Source organism: Lagopus leucura, unplaced genomic scaffold (genome assembly GCF_019238085.1).
Source record: "Lagopus leucura isolate 7727_CA_CO unplaced genomic scaffold, USGS_WTPT01 Super-Scaffold_100004, whole genome shotgun sequence".
NCBI lineage: Eukaryota > Metazoa > Chordata > Aves > Galliformes > Phasianidae > Lagopus > Lagopus leucura.
The window spans coordinates 23,475,441-23,490,387 of record NW_024962264.1 but is presented as its reverse complement, the minus strand read 5'-3'; positions in this window follow the sequence as shown (position 1 = coordinate 23,490,387).

Genomic DNA, 14,947 nt, shown 5'->3' with positions numbered 1-14,947 from the left:
TTCACATTCGTAAATCAAGGATGACACTAGTTAAAAAACAGTGCTTTCTTGTGGCATTTTACAGGCATGACTAATTATTCCTTCTTAATTCGGAGAAGATATTGAGGGAGTGAGCAATATCTTCTGATATATATTCTGCATGAATACACATGCTCCTGTAGGTTACTCTAATGCTAAGAAGTTGCCCCTGCCTCTGCTTTGTGCAAGGGCTGGCCACAGCCTGATTCTTAGTTACCTCCCTTCAGAATTTAAACAACAAAACAAAGGGAAAAAAAATGAAAGTGCTTTGACCACTATGAAGCAAAGACAGATTTTATACTTTCAGACAAAAAAGGAGCATTTGTAGGAAGCAGTATGAAAGACTTTCACCCCCCTCTTCCCCCTCTCCCCCAAGAAGAGTAAAAGTAAATGCTGAAAATAGACAAGGCATCTAGTGATGGTTTGGTAACACTCTTTGCTACAATTAATAACCTTGGTTATTTCCAGTTAAACATCACTTGTCAATAAATATAGCCAATAGACACAGAGGTATGAGGCTGTGCTCAGTGGAAATAGCTCTTTCTGTGAAATATATGAAGCAATAACTAACTAACTAACTAAATAAATAAATATCTGGATTATTTTCATTTTCCAACAACTGAATTTTCTTCTACAGAGTGCTATTTTGGCCTCTTAATGTAATTGAGAAGTTATCATTTATATCTGGGAGGTATAAATGGAGAAACATCACTTTCATGGGTGCTGTTGGAACAAGTAGCACTTCCTGTCATTGTCTGGCATCATTCCTTTGGATGAGATATGATTCATCCAGCTCCTGAAAAGAAACATAATGTAGCCAGAAAAAAACTGGAAACAAAAAAAAATTTGGGCACAAGGAATGGGGATTATCATGCTCGTGCAGCAATGCAGAGTTATAAACAGACATGGACAAAATGATCCATAATTTTGAAATCATGAAAAATCCCACAAAATGTGATATTTCAAAGTTTCTTGAGACTTAGGATGAAAACAACATCAGTATATCAGAACACCTCTAGGGACCAAAATCTCACCATCACTCAGATCTAATGAAAACAGGAATCTAAGATCTGCTTATCTCACCTCTTCCCACTTGATAATCATCAAGCAGTCCTAGCTGAAAGATCCTTGCTTCTAACTGCCTTTCAAAGAGCCTGCTTCAGAAGGTCTTATCTCACCCTGCTATTACTCCCTGCAGCATGGTTGGGTAGAGGGAACTCTGATTTAATTCAGTCCCTTCACTACCGGTTAAAGAGTTAAATTAATCTCAGTATTTGGCTTTCAAATACAGGTCCAGTTTTGCACTCCCTACTTGAATTTTACTGGATTTTCTTCTAAAGAACATTTCTTTGTTGCTTACTTTAGTGGGAGGTTATCTCTTCCCTTTGAAGGTTATATTGTGATTGGCAGAGGGTCAGGAAACTTCAGTCACATTGGCCTGTTACGGAAATACTTTTAAAAATAAATGTGAAAGACAAATGCTAAGTAAAGAGACTCCTTAATCAGCAACAGTTCCATAAGGCTTCAGGCTAAGTGAGGTATTCACAAATGTTTACACAGCCTATGACTATAGACAATAGGAGATTTTCTGTTGACTTTGGTAGTCATACTCAAGATGTATTAGAGATTCTTGCTCTGCTGGTAGGATGTTCACAAAACAACAGCCTCAAAAACGAGTATGCTATATGGCCACTGTCAAGATAGCATGTAGATTAGCAGACTTTTGTTATTAGACAGTGCTGATGAATTCTCTTGTTTTGCTTCACACCCATTCAACTTGTGCTAGAAATAGACATGTTAATATATGTCAGAATCAACAAGATCAGAAAAGTAGCATTTGAAATATGTTCTCACATTACAGAAAAGCTGGGACTTCTAATATTCTAATACACTCGAAAATATGATAATTTCTAGCTTTCTAATTCTATGGTTCATTTTTATTTAGGCATAATGAAAAAAAGTCGAGGACAGAAACAAAAAGATGAAAATTAATTATGTTGTATAATCCAAAGCAGATATACAATATACTTCTGTTTCAAAGTACTTGGGGAATGAGCATTACACTTCCTGATGTGCAGCTCCAAATGCAAGTGAACAGTATTAGAAGCATTATTCGTGATCACAAAACTAGCTAAAAGCCTATTCTTTCTGGATAAATCCATTTTACACTCATTAGTAGCAAAGGGATTTGCCTGTAAGCAAGCAGCAGAAGGGCGTGGATCCTTTGGATTTCAAGATCAAGCTCTCCTTATTTGATGCAACTGACCTCAATAGCCATTTTTGCAGGGAACCCAATTAGCAGCTGGTTGTGACATACTGTACCGTATGTGCTGGATCTCAACAGCACAAGTGAGAGCTTAGGGATGAAGGGTCAGGCTTAACTGTTTGTCATTTTTATAAAAATAAGGTTTTCTTTAAGCATTTTATAAGAAAAATGTTAGCAAACACCAGAATAGCATAATTTAAGCACCCTGTGGCTCATATATTTTACTTCCAGTAGATTTTACAGGATATTTCATATACTTCACTGTTCTGCCTTATATCCCTACTCCCCTTTGCCGCTACCAGGTATGGTTAGTACAACCATTGCTACCAAAAGGAAATCTTCGGTTCCCTTTTCTGCCTGCACAGAGTTTTGAGATGTGCTTAAACCTGAGACATAAACACAAACCTTCACAAAGCATAGGTCTGTTACCACGTTATAATTTGCTTGGCAGCAAAATGAGAAAAGAAACACTTATTTTTTGTTTCATCCACTTACTCTCTTAATCTCAGCTCCAACTTATTGCCACCCCAGTTGTGCCAGTTGCAACTGTTTATGTGGCTGTGCTCTAGGTCAGCCTAGCAGAGTGGTATAAAATGTTACAAAAGACCTACAAAAAAAGAAATGGCAGTAATTTTTCCTTTCATTGACTGTCACATTTTTCATGTATTTGTTAACTGGACAATAGCTTTGGAAAATTATTCCTTTGGAAATGTTTCCATATTTTGTAGCTACGTTTCCATTTCATACTTGCAGTTAACAGCATAACTTATTTTTCTCATTGCATTCCACATTCTGGGGATTGTAAGTAAAGGAATAAAGGGCAAAATTCCAGCAGGATCTAAAGGAGAAGTCTGAGAGTCTTATTGGATTTGGCCAAATCTGTAAGTATAGAAGACAAGCAGTGGTACTGACCTGTAGCTTCCACTAGGAACAGCTGAGGAGTCTCAGCTGGAGAGGTAGATTGCTGCCTTCCATCAGCTGTGCAAACCCAGCTGCTGGCATCGCTGGGTACTCAGCAATAGGCTTAGACTTTATCCTTCACTTATTAAAGAAACATGCCATTCTGTGGGATAAACTTTCAGCTCTTCCATAAGTGATATAAGAAAATTCTGCATTCCAAGCAAGATATAAAGCTTCCAAAAACACATAAAAATTTAGTACCAAGATCACCTATTTGTGATAGAAACCACAGTGTGCTAATTCTTATTGTTTTCTTTTTATTCTGTCTTTCTGCTTTCTCAGTAGGTCATTAAGGTTTGCAGATGGACAACAGCCAAAAGTAGGGAATTGCTGGAGTACCCATAGCGTCATACTCGCAATACTCTTAACTTGGATGAGATTTGCCTGGAATAAGGATGAGGACAAGATGTTAAGCTTCTCATTCAAAATGAATCTACTAAGTTGGCTATAGAGCTGTTCTGGCAAACTGGACATTTCATCACATACTTAAGACTTTGTGAAGGCAAGGAAACTCTGAGTGACTAAATAAAAGATTCTGGCAGTGTGTGGACATGAATGGGAAACAAGACTGTGGCCCCATGCAGGAGTAATGACACAGCACTAAGGCCCAAAGCCCAAAAAGCAGACCTGGAGCCTTGCCTGAGGGCAAGAAGCATGAAAAGCAGGCAAATAAATACAACTGTCAGCAGAAGTATGTCACCTTTAAGAATGTAGTCACTTTCTTCGGAAGGTTGTACGGGCCAAAAAATAGCTTAAGCTGTAAATCCAGTCCCATACAAAATTAGAGGGATAAAGAGGATTGATACACCTGCCTCCTACAATTTCTTCCTGTAAGCTAGATTGTTGCAGGCTCACATGTAGGACTCATGATATGAGAAAGCAGCGGGATTTATGTTGTAAAGGAACAGTCTGAAAAAATACACAGTGGACATATAAGCTCCTTTTTTATGTGATGCTCTACAAGCAGATCTGGATAAAGGGACATTGACACAACGAAGAAACTAGACTCTGTAAATACGTATCCCTTCTGAAACTGCTTTTCTTGTTTTTTTTCATCATTACTGATGAGTACCATGAAGCAAGAAATATGTAGAGAAATATTAGATGATAATTTAACTCAAAATTAATTGAGAGGGGTTTGAGGTCACTGACTGCAATTTTGTGTGACGCAGCTGAATATAGAGAGCCCTACCTTCTTCAGACTGTCTGTTATTAAGGAATTTGACCACTATCAAGTACTTCGAACTCTGTGAAACTCAGTCACAGAGAACTGAGATCTGTACACACACTACAGAGAGAAACTGAGGCACAGAGGAAGACTGACTCTCATAATGCTTGCATTCCTGCTTTTTTAGTAATTATTAATAGAGAGGGCATTAACATCAATAATTATAGTCCTTTTATCAGAATCTGAAAGTCCTTCATAAATTTTAAAACCTTAGAATTTGTGAAACAAAAATATTTTGAATAGTCTGAGACATTTGGGCAGGATTGTGACAATCACCTGTAGATTTTGGTATCTTCATGGATAAATTTAGCTCCATTGCTTCAAACTGTGATCAGGATCCTGCCTGCTGGTAGCTATGGAGTGTAGCATTTGCTTCTTTTCCAAACAGCCTCAAGATTTTATTTACTCAGCTTTATTTTCTCCTCTTTTTAAGCTATTAGCAATTAAGCAATTATTCACGGAACAAACTATTTCAGACAAATGGTTTCAAAGCTAATATGCATTTGAGCACTTAAGGTAGGAGAAAGGGGAAGAAATATTATATTTAATAGTAGTTGCAGTATAGGCTCTATGTTGTTTGTAAGGCAGTCAGATTAAAAGCAAAGGTGGCACGGTAGACCTAAATTCAAGGCATCATTAAAAAAACAGAAAGCTCATTTCAAACACTGTTTATAACCATAGGGGCCGTCAGTTCAGTATGTGTTTTAAAAGTTCTGATTCATAACACACGGCAGCTGACAATTTCTATTAATATCATAATAGTATTATCAGAGTATATAAATATAGGCTTCCCAATTAATCTGGTGTGAAGGCATGTTTATCTTGTTATGCATCCCAGGCAGCTCTTGCAATGCCAGACATTCAGATCATCTCAATAAACAAGTAGCAGATACTTGTAGGAGGCAGCCTTTGAAACCTTCATGACAACCTGGGTTCACCCAGTTGTTAGTAAAAGCCTGGATCAGTTTGCATGAATTTCTTCACTCGTGCTTAGGGAGAGAATATGTTCAATTGCCTTATAATTTCCAGATGTCTGCAGACACAGTACCCAATCTTTGCCCTGTTGCAGTCTCTCTGATTGAAAAACTAAGAAAAACTTTCTAACCTATACGAGAAAGACATCATATTTTTTGCTTGTTCACAATTTTTGCTTGTGCTGTGTTTATATGTAGTATGTAGTAGCACACATTCACTATACATAAATACACATACACATATGTATACACACACTTTTTGTGTGTGTCTAAGTGAAGCAGGCTGTGCTCTGCTTCATTCTACTTTTTTTTCACAGCATTGAAATAAACTAATTCTCATTAGCATCTTAAAACAAATCTTTGTGAATACAGTTATGAGGAATGACCCTAGCAATTACTGATGAACACAAAACATATATTCTGCATATGTGGAGAAATTCATTCATCTATTTCTCAGTTTTTTGAGTGACTGACGCTCAGAAGATGAACAGTAAGCAGACTAACTTTCATGTGTTCCTCTCAATATTCTTTACTTTTTCATTAATCTCCATAGGTTAAAGTGGTCTAGTCTGTCATGATTTGTACAGGAAGAAATATCTTATTTAAAGAAACCACTGTGCTTAACTCAGCTGACTTAAAATTATAGGACAATTTCTCCATCAGTTATACACATGCAACTTTTATCAGTTTCTGAGGAAGCATATGGCTCTAAGCTCAGTTCTCATATTTTAATTGCTGCCAAACACACACGCACACACACACATGAATGTACACACAGTCTTCCTTCCCTTAGTTCAAAGCTAGGAATGAAATGGTTCTGAGATCTCAAACATTTTCCTGCTCTGACTCAGGCCAGAAAGTTGGAATCTCATAAATTTTCATCAGTGTGCCTTCCAAATGAAAGCTTGGTTTAATTAAAACATTTTGGTAAGATTTGGGCTTTTAAAATTACTTTTAAACATTGTGATTTGTTGATGTTTCTTCTATAAAATAGTCCTAAAAAGAGAACAGAAAATATATACGTTGTCCACTTTGATTTTCCTCTAGTTCTTTTTATTTGAAAAGTCATAAATTCTAGCTGACCAGTTCTGCTTTTTTCTTTTTTTTTTTTTTTTCTTTTTTCTTTTTTCTTTTTTCATGTAGATGAATTAGCGCTTCCTTTTAAAGAAGCTCCACCGAAAATCCCCCGGTGAGCTGTTACCTCTACGCTGGATGAAGTTGAAGATTCAGACCGGCCATTGCTATGCGTGAAAGGGATTAAGGCTATTTCTCTTTCAGTGCTGGGAACAGAAACATGTTTACAGAGCTGGGAGGCAGCACGGTGCAGCGAGTGCAGCAGAGGAAAGACTGTAGTCTGCATTCTCTTCCTTATTCTGCCACTGCCTTGACGCATAATCCTGAGCAGATTGCATGTTTTTAATGCCTAAAGGTCAGATCTAGATGCTAAGAGTGTCTTGCTGACAAAAGGACTCCCATTGTGCATATAACGTTCACTGGAAAAACTTCTTTTGCCAGTATAATTTATTCCAGTACTTCACAGTTCACAAATGTCGTTTCCAGGGACCATACCTTTTTTTCTGCTTCAGAAAGTTATCCGAGCAGAATTTTGTGCCACACATGTAATTCAAGTTTCCTCTCCTAAGGTATGAGAGGAATGAGAACTTGGAAAAGCATTTGTGCACAGTGTTATCTGTGGTGTTGCTTAATTATCATGTTTCTCGGCAGCATAGGGTGCAAGTTGCTGATTTCCCAAAGTGACACCTGTCACAGTTGACCACTGACAATAATGTGAGCAGCAGCAGTTGATCAGAGTTATCAGGGGCTCGGGAGGCTCAAACATGCTACCGTAAAAGAGAACAATATACAACAAGTTGCTCTTGGTTTATGTGGAGTCAATATCCTGGCAGCCCTGGGGAGGCAGCAGTGTGGATGGTTTTCCTGCTATTTTTGTCATGCTAGGAAGATCTTCATTCAGAGCAGTTACATTGATTTTATATTGTGTTGCTGGTTCTTTTGAGGAAATACCGGCTCAAGCAACAGAATCAGGGCTCTTCCACACCTCTTAAAATACAGCATTTAGAGAAGTTTCCAGTAGAGGAATGAGTGTTGTCAACTAGTTAGCACAAGCCTTTGGAAAAATCCCTGAACTCTCTGCAGGCAGAGTAATTGCACACAAATGCATTCGGGAATCCTATGGAAAATGTAGTCCAGTGACCTGGCATGGTTACAGCACAATTTAGCAAGTATGTTAGAACAAATTACTCCTTTTAACCATAAGCCATTCTGCTTCACGCTTTTAATGAAGGCCTGTGCCACACACTAGAATACTTCTCACCTCATTACTACTCATAAAAAGCAATGATCCATTCAAAGGCTCCTCATATCTCCCATATGAGATGTAAAAGAGCCCACTCTTTCTCAGTCTGGCACAAGAGAGAAAAACGACTTCTCTCTCTAGCCTTTGATGTTGATCATTAGGATGTTTACTAGATAAAAGAACCAAAAAATTTATCTGTGTAATTTCACTGCTGTCGTATGCTTGCATCCTGCCTCCCTACCCACAGTTCCCTGCTTGTACACGTAAATCTCTTGTTGCTGTTCAGGATAGTGAAAGAGTTTTAAGATTTCTCATAAGCTATTATTTTGCTCTGTGTGTGTACTTCTCTTTTTATATAACAAAAACTATGTAACAATAGGAAAAAAACAGTGACAAAGAAGAAATATCCAATGAACTCAGAGAATATAATAAGGCTGTAAAATATAAACTGTGTGCTGAATAGAAATTAAATGAGACATGCTGTCCAGTAAGCAAGTTCAAAAAAATAATCATGCCTGAATTTAAGCTAGTTATTACCCAAACACATGCATACATATCACACACACACTGCATACTGTTGTGTACATTTAAAAATACAAGGGCAAAGGAGCAAACTGCATTTTTTTCCATGAGGAAAGTTCTTATTTGTTAGATGTAAGTCAATATCTAGTGCTTTATTTTTTCTTTTATTAGAAATATTCCAACAGAGGACTTTATCCTGGCAGCAGTTCTACTGTTTCAGTACATCTTGGCAGAACACTTTGGAACAGGTTCTGCACCTCCCAGTCCAGCACCAGGATGACAAGTGACCAGCTCACAGGCACAGTGCTGGGTCACAAAGGGTAGTCCAAGGTCCTGTCTACCAATCTGCTGCAGGTTTGCTTCCCCCTACTCCAGCTCCAGAAATGAGCGGGCGAGATGTTGTTTGAGTGTATCAAGGAGGATACTCAGTTCTGGCACTGGCACTGGAGACAATCCAATCCCAAATCTGTCAGCACAATTAGTTGTAGATTTAATCACCCTCTATTCAAGCTCTGTCAAAGGGACCCAGAGTACTTGAACAGCTTTTAATTAGTAAGATTCTTCGTATTTGAATGATGTCCACTGATGTCAACATCAAGCTTGAAAATTTCCTATAATAAATACAAAATACAGGAATGCCTAAGGTGCTGGACAGGGTGGGACACATCTTACCCTGCTGTAGCTATAGGCAGGCATGTTCTGAGTACTACTAGAACATGGGGAAGCAGGAGGGCTTCTCTTCACCTGGCATGCAGGATATAGGACCATCAGAGATGAGTATCTGCCATTCTCAGTGAGACCATCAGTTTTTTAACTTCATATTCTACTCCAGCAAGCAGAGTGTGATGCTTCAAAGGAAAATGCATGATAACCCATAACAACCCACTGTAATACCCTGAGTAATAACCCGCCTGCAGGAAAAGTTTCCCTCATAATCTCAAGCAGTTAGTTATGCCAGGAAGCTTAGTATTTAAAATCTTCTGTATCTTATCCTAGGTAAGTATGGATGTTTTATTATCTGTATAAACGTCTAATCATATTTAAGCTCTGGAAAGCCTATCTTCAAAGTGTTGCAACGACATTAACTGATCATCCCTTAAAAGGGGAGGTGGGTAAGTACGTTGTTGCCATCTCTCCCTTTTCTTAAATATACAAAAAGTTAAGTATGGAGTGCCTCAATTCTGTGCCCAAAGCCAAACAAAACCAGAGTTAAAATACCAGAGTTCATGATTCATAGCCCTCTATATATGCAATAGGACACAAAGTTCACATGTATATTTTCCACATTTAACTGGGAAAAACAAGGGCAGAATGAATTTTCTTGATTATTTTCTGATTATTGACAACTTTTTATGCAATTCATTAAAAATTTATTTTGGTAGTAGCTTGACTATGACACCATGACATCTTACCCTAGAAGCAGTCCAGAAAGACTGCATTAAGTCTGCAGTGAGTCTTTATGACTTCACGGTGGGCAGTGGTAACAGGGTATGAACCATTACAAGGTATATTTTGAACGTGCATGGCCTGGTGTTTGGTTTCTATCCAGTGCCTCTCACAACAGGGCCTTGGTGAGCTCTGAAATTCTGTAAACAGTACAAAAATAAGCATGGAAAACATAAAGAATCCACCTAATTTTAACTTTCTTAACTCTTTCAGAGAAGAGCATGCAGTTGTCCAAAGCATAGGTGACAATATAAAACACAAAGAGACGCTGAAGCCATGTTGCTTCTAAACTAAATTGGTACTCTCCAGGCCCTTAGTCAGAAATATGAGCTTGGCTTGAAATATTTTGAATTCTGTACATCTGCATCAAAGAAGCAGAAATATCCTAGGACTATCAGGGAAAAAAAAAACACACTTTTACAAGCAGGTAACCTCTGGAATAACAGCCACACAGCTTTGTTTCATTTGGCAGCTTAAAACAATACACACGTATTTGGTTAGGGAGTAAGCTATCTCAAAAAAAGAATCCTACCAGAAATACTGAAAGGGAGGGAGAGGACTGTATTGGCATCAGAAATGTTGACAGTGTTAGTCAAACTCTTCAGTATTTTCTTACACGCATAAATCTGACTTTTGTTTAGAAATGCTTTTTAGATACAATTTACAAGTCCTGTTAACTCAACCTGCTGAGTGTAAAATCTGTCCAAAAACATCAGAGAACAATTTGGTCTGCCATAAATACTTCTTGATAACAAACACATTCATGGAATTTACATCTGCATTTGGAAATCTGCATTTATTTCATAAACCTGTGATGAGAATGACAAAGACACAAAGAGCGTATATTTGAATCATTTCCAACTTCAACTGTCAATCTTCAGTACAAGAAAAGAAAATCCCCCCAAATCATGCAGCTATGGACCAGTGTTCCTCTCTGGTTTTGCTATCTATCAGAGGGCATAAATTACTGGGCTGATGAAATTGTTTAAGGAAAAAATACATTAAATATTTCTTTTGAACTTCACAGTAGCCCAGTTGCGTAGAATCTCTAGAACAAGAACTTTACAAACTTGTTTTTTTCAAAAGCAGTACAGTAAGGTCTCAGCCTTTTTTTTACAGCTGACATATGTGTATATTATTTTGTAACAAAGGAATCTGTCAGCTGTATTGGACTGTTTATTACTTTGACAAGTTGATTTTGACTTTTTGTGGATGATTTGTCAAGATTAGCTTTTATTTACAGGGTTTTATGTTCTAAGATGAGGTGAAAGTAAGAACAGCAAATATATCTTTTTCCCTGACATCTCCAATAATTTTACCTGGTCAAATGTTTGGATACATGGAGCTGCAGTAAAAATGCATGATTAGTACACTCCCTTGTGGATTATGAACAGAAAGCATGTGCTGGGCTTGCACACAGCCTGTGATTTACTCACAGCCGCATACAAAGGTATTCGTTCTTTCACTCCAGTGTCTTTAGTGTCCTTTTCTCATTAAAGAAGACAGACACCAATAGATAATGAAACAAGTCTGTTCTGCAAAATACAGATCTGGCTTTTAAGGCAAACATACTGACCTAAGCACTTAGAAGACAACTTTCAGAAATGTTCTTGTACAAGGAAAATATGCTGTGATTACAAAGTTATGTATGTAACCCTCATTACAAAAAGTTTCACGGTGATGGATTTTGTATTGGATAAGTATTAGCAGAAATAGTTCTGTAATATATTTTAAGGGTAATGAGTTTAAAGTTCCAAGTGTGGCGTAAAATGATAATTCAGTGTGTTACAACCAACATAAACTGGATTTTAACAAATGAACAGAAATTTCATGCTTCTTAAAAGAAGACAGAGTAAATTCAGAGCTAACAATTGAAGCACCTACAGGGCAGCTGATCAATCCAACCCACCCAGTAAGAGTGAAAATAACAGGGTTTTATCATGAGCTTTGCTATTTTAAAACATAAATGCCAAAAGCAATTTTGCATCAGATTCCTGTTCATCATAAAGTTACTGGATTTACTTAATACATGGCCACAGCAGTAAGACATTATCTCAAACAAATGCAGCTCAGCCTCACGTGCTTGTTTTAACGATTTTTTATCAAATTCCTGAGTTTACTTCAGTCTGATGAGCTTTCCGGTTTGGTGCAGTGCTGAGAAGTGTTTTGGGAGCACTGTGTGCACAGCAAGAAGTGAACTGCAGCCTCAGTAGATGGCACCCTTCTCTCTGACTGCAATATCTTCAGACTATGGGAAGCACAACAGAACTACACAGCCGAGGCTATTCAGCAAGTCCCGAAACAGGCCCTGAGGTTCAGCCTGTCCCACAAGCAATGTGCAAGCAATGTGAGAAACCCTTTCCATGTCCATGAAGACCAGTGGAAATCCACTGACAGAAATGTAGCCCCAGGGAGAAGGACTCGCTAGCAGCCTCTGGGGCCACCAATAATGGCTACGCAGCATGAAGCATGTGGCTTAGCATAATTTGCATGCATATACATACGTATATGAGATATAAATTCATCTAATAACTGATATATATCGGGATTCAGGCCTTACCAAGTCGTACTACTGTACATTTTAAACACTATTCAGTGTTGTGAGTATAAGGAGACAGCAGTACATCATCTTGCTTGCAACCCCAATTTGCTGGTTACAAGAGCTAGCTAGCAACCTTTGAAAAAGGGCTGAATTATTAAGATAATGTCAGGGCTTACTGGTGATTAAAGGAAGTCTTCTACTAATCACTAACTTAATGAAGATTCGAAATTAGATTTTCTTTACACAAAAATCTTTTTAGAAATTGAATAGGTGTGAGATTTATAATTTTTTTCCTGTTGGTTTTATTGCATGGCAGGCACAGTTCTGTAGGGTTTTTTTATTCTGAGACTGTATTGAACTAATGCCTTCCTGAAAGAGGTGTATGAAATAATCAATAGTTTGTGATCATCTGGTTTTAGTAAGAAGTGCCACGACAGGTTACATGTAAGTTGAGCACATTTTCAAAATACAGAAGGGGCACTTTTGTGGCAGTATTTTCTACAGTCATGAAATACTCGAGTGCTCTGTGTTCTGGTTTCTTTCTTTGATCTGCTCTGCCTGGGTCAGAAAAGCTTCACCTGGAGCAGATCAAAGAAAGTCTGAGCAATGCTTCTTCTTCCCTGACCTATCTTTCCTACACTTCCCTCTTCTCTATGGTGCTTGAAATCACAAAAAGAAGGGAAGTGAGGGCATCCCTCCCCCACAGATTGCATCTCCTCCAATCCCCAGCGTAGATTTTTTCATCTTCATCAGAGCAGCTTGTCTAAGCACAAGGCTTAAAAATTTCACAGTGTTTTAATGAAAGTGACCGTGAAATCTGGTCTTTAATGTTTATATCCTTTTATTTATGTATTTATTTTTTGTATAAACTTTTCCAATGAACGATAAAGACACTCTAAACGGCTAAACAAATTCCTTCCTAAAAAATACATTGCTAAAAACAACAATTCTGGAATATCTTTGTACTTGCTATTTGAACTGATAATTAAAAGAGAGCTTCATTTGGTTGAAAAAAAAGATATTCAATACCACTCTGGTGCTTCTGATCTATGAAAATATTAGAACATTTTGTAATTTACTTTGAAATGTTTTTGCTGCGGTTATCTGATAGCTTGATTGTGGATGATGGATACTGGGTATGTCCTGCTGACATTTTGCCAGCTTCAAGGGTGCATCAGCCTGACACAGCTGTGTCTGCTGGGCCAGTAAAGAAGCAGTTAACCATGTGAGGGTGGAACTGCATATAGGGGCGGGAGCTGTGGAAAGGTTTGTCGCAGTTTTAGTGAGGGAAATGGTAAGGAATTGACCTTACTTTAGCTTGGCTGGTAGGGAAGGCAGGCTTTCTCTACATCAGTGAGTGGCTGCATTTCTAGATATTATTTGAAAGCATCTGGCAATACTAATGTGCAAAGAATTTACAAGCAATGGTTAAGATGCATAAATCATAGGGAAAAGTGATTAAAAGTTACTTTTGTATTACTTGTATCCAACATTTCAAGCTTCAGATTATGTATACATTTTAAGAATTTCTCAGGAGTTACTAATTGAAGACAATGGACCAATATTTCCTCCTATTTGTGCCAGTGTAAAACTTGGGCAACTCCATTGTAACCAACGCCTGAATTTGGTACATCCCATCACTGGAGACATTCAGTCTGAATGGATATTTTGAGAGTAAGCATTATTAACTTTGCATATTTGAGACAACAACTAGGAACAAAGGAATTGCAAGCATAGGAATGAAATTGCATGCTCCAAAGTGATGTAAAAGCCTTTCCCTGATGTATCAATTTTAAAATATTTCAGACATCTCTTACCTAGGAGCTGCAGACACATTTACAAGTCAGGAAACCAGGCAATGGAACTTGGACTGCTACTGTCAATTCTGCAAAACTGAAAGTTCAGCCTCCCCTTTTTCTGAACAATTTATTCTGGCTTCCTTACATCTGCAAGAGATGGAGGAGATAGAGATGTTTCCATGCCTGATCTGAAATATGTTCAGAAGAAAATTTTGTACTGAAATTTGCCTAAAATTTAATTGAAAAATAGTGGAATCTGCATCTATTAGGGAACTCAGGCTGACTTCTACAGTAGAAATCCCTGGATCTTGCTAGTTCAATAGGAATGTTTTTCCACAAGCTGAGATTTGATCCTTTTTACTAAGAGTAATTCCAAAGGACATTAATTGACATATTTCTTAGAATGCATTTAATAAACAATATTTTGACAACCATGGAAAACATATCACTGATGTGAAACTTCATTTCCACTTAAGAAGTAGTATTTATACCAATGTATGAATTAATTATTTAGATTCTGAGTGAAAACCTAGCAAGAGAGGCTGTGAAAAAGAATATCTTATTGTGATCAATCAAAAATATTTCCACAGCAATCACTGCTACAAATCTCCTTCCCTTTTTTTCTATCAAGAAATGTGAAGTTTTTTACTCCGTTTCTTACAGTTAAACAATAATTTCAGCTGTTCTATTGACACCATTGAAAGACCCCAGAAAGATCTCACTTGTCCCCACTGTTAAGATCTTTTACCTAAGTTTGATAAAGAACACATTGTATTTGTCTGAAATTGGATATGCAAATGCATATGCAAGCCTAATAATAACATATACTCTTTACTTACGTGCATTTCATTAAAATGCATATATACACATTTGGA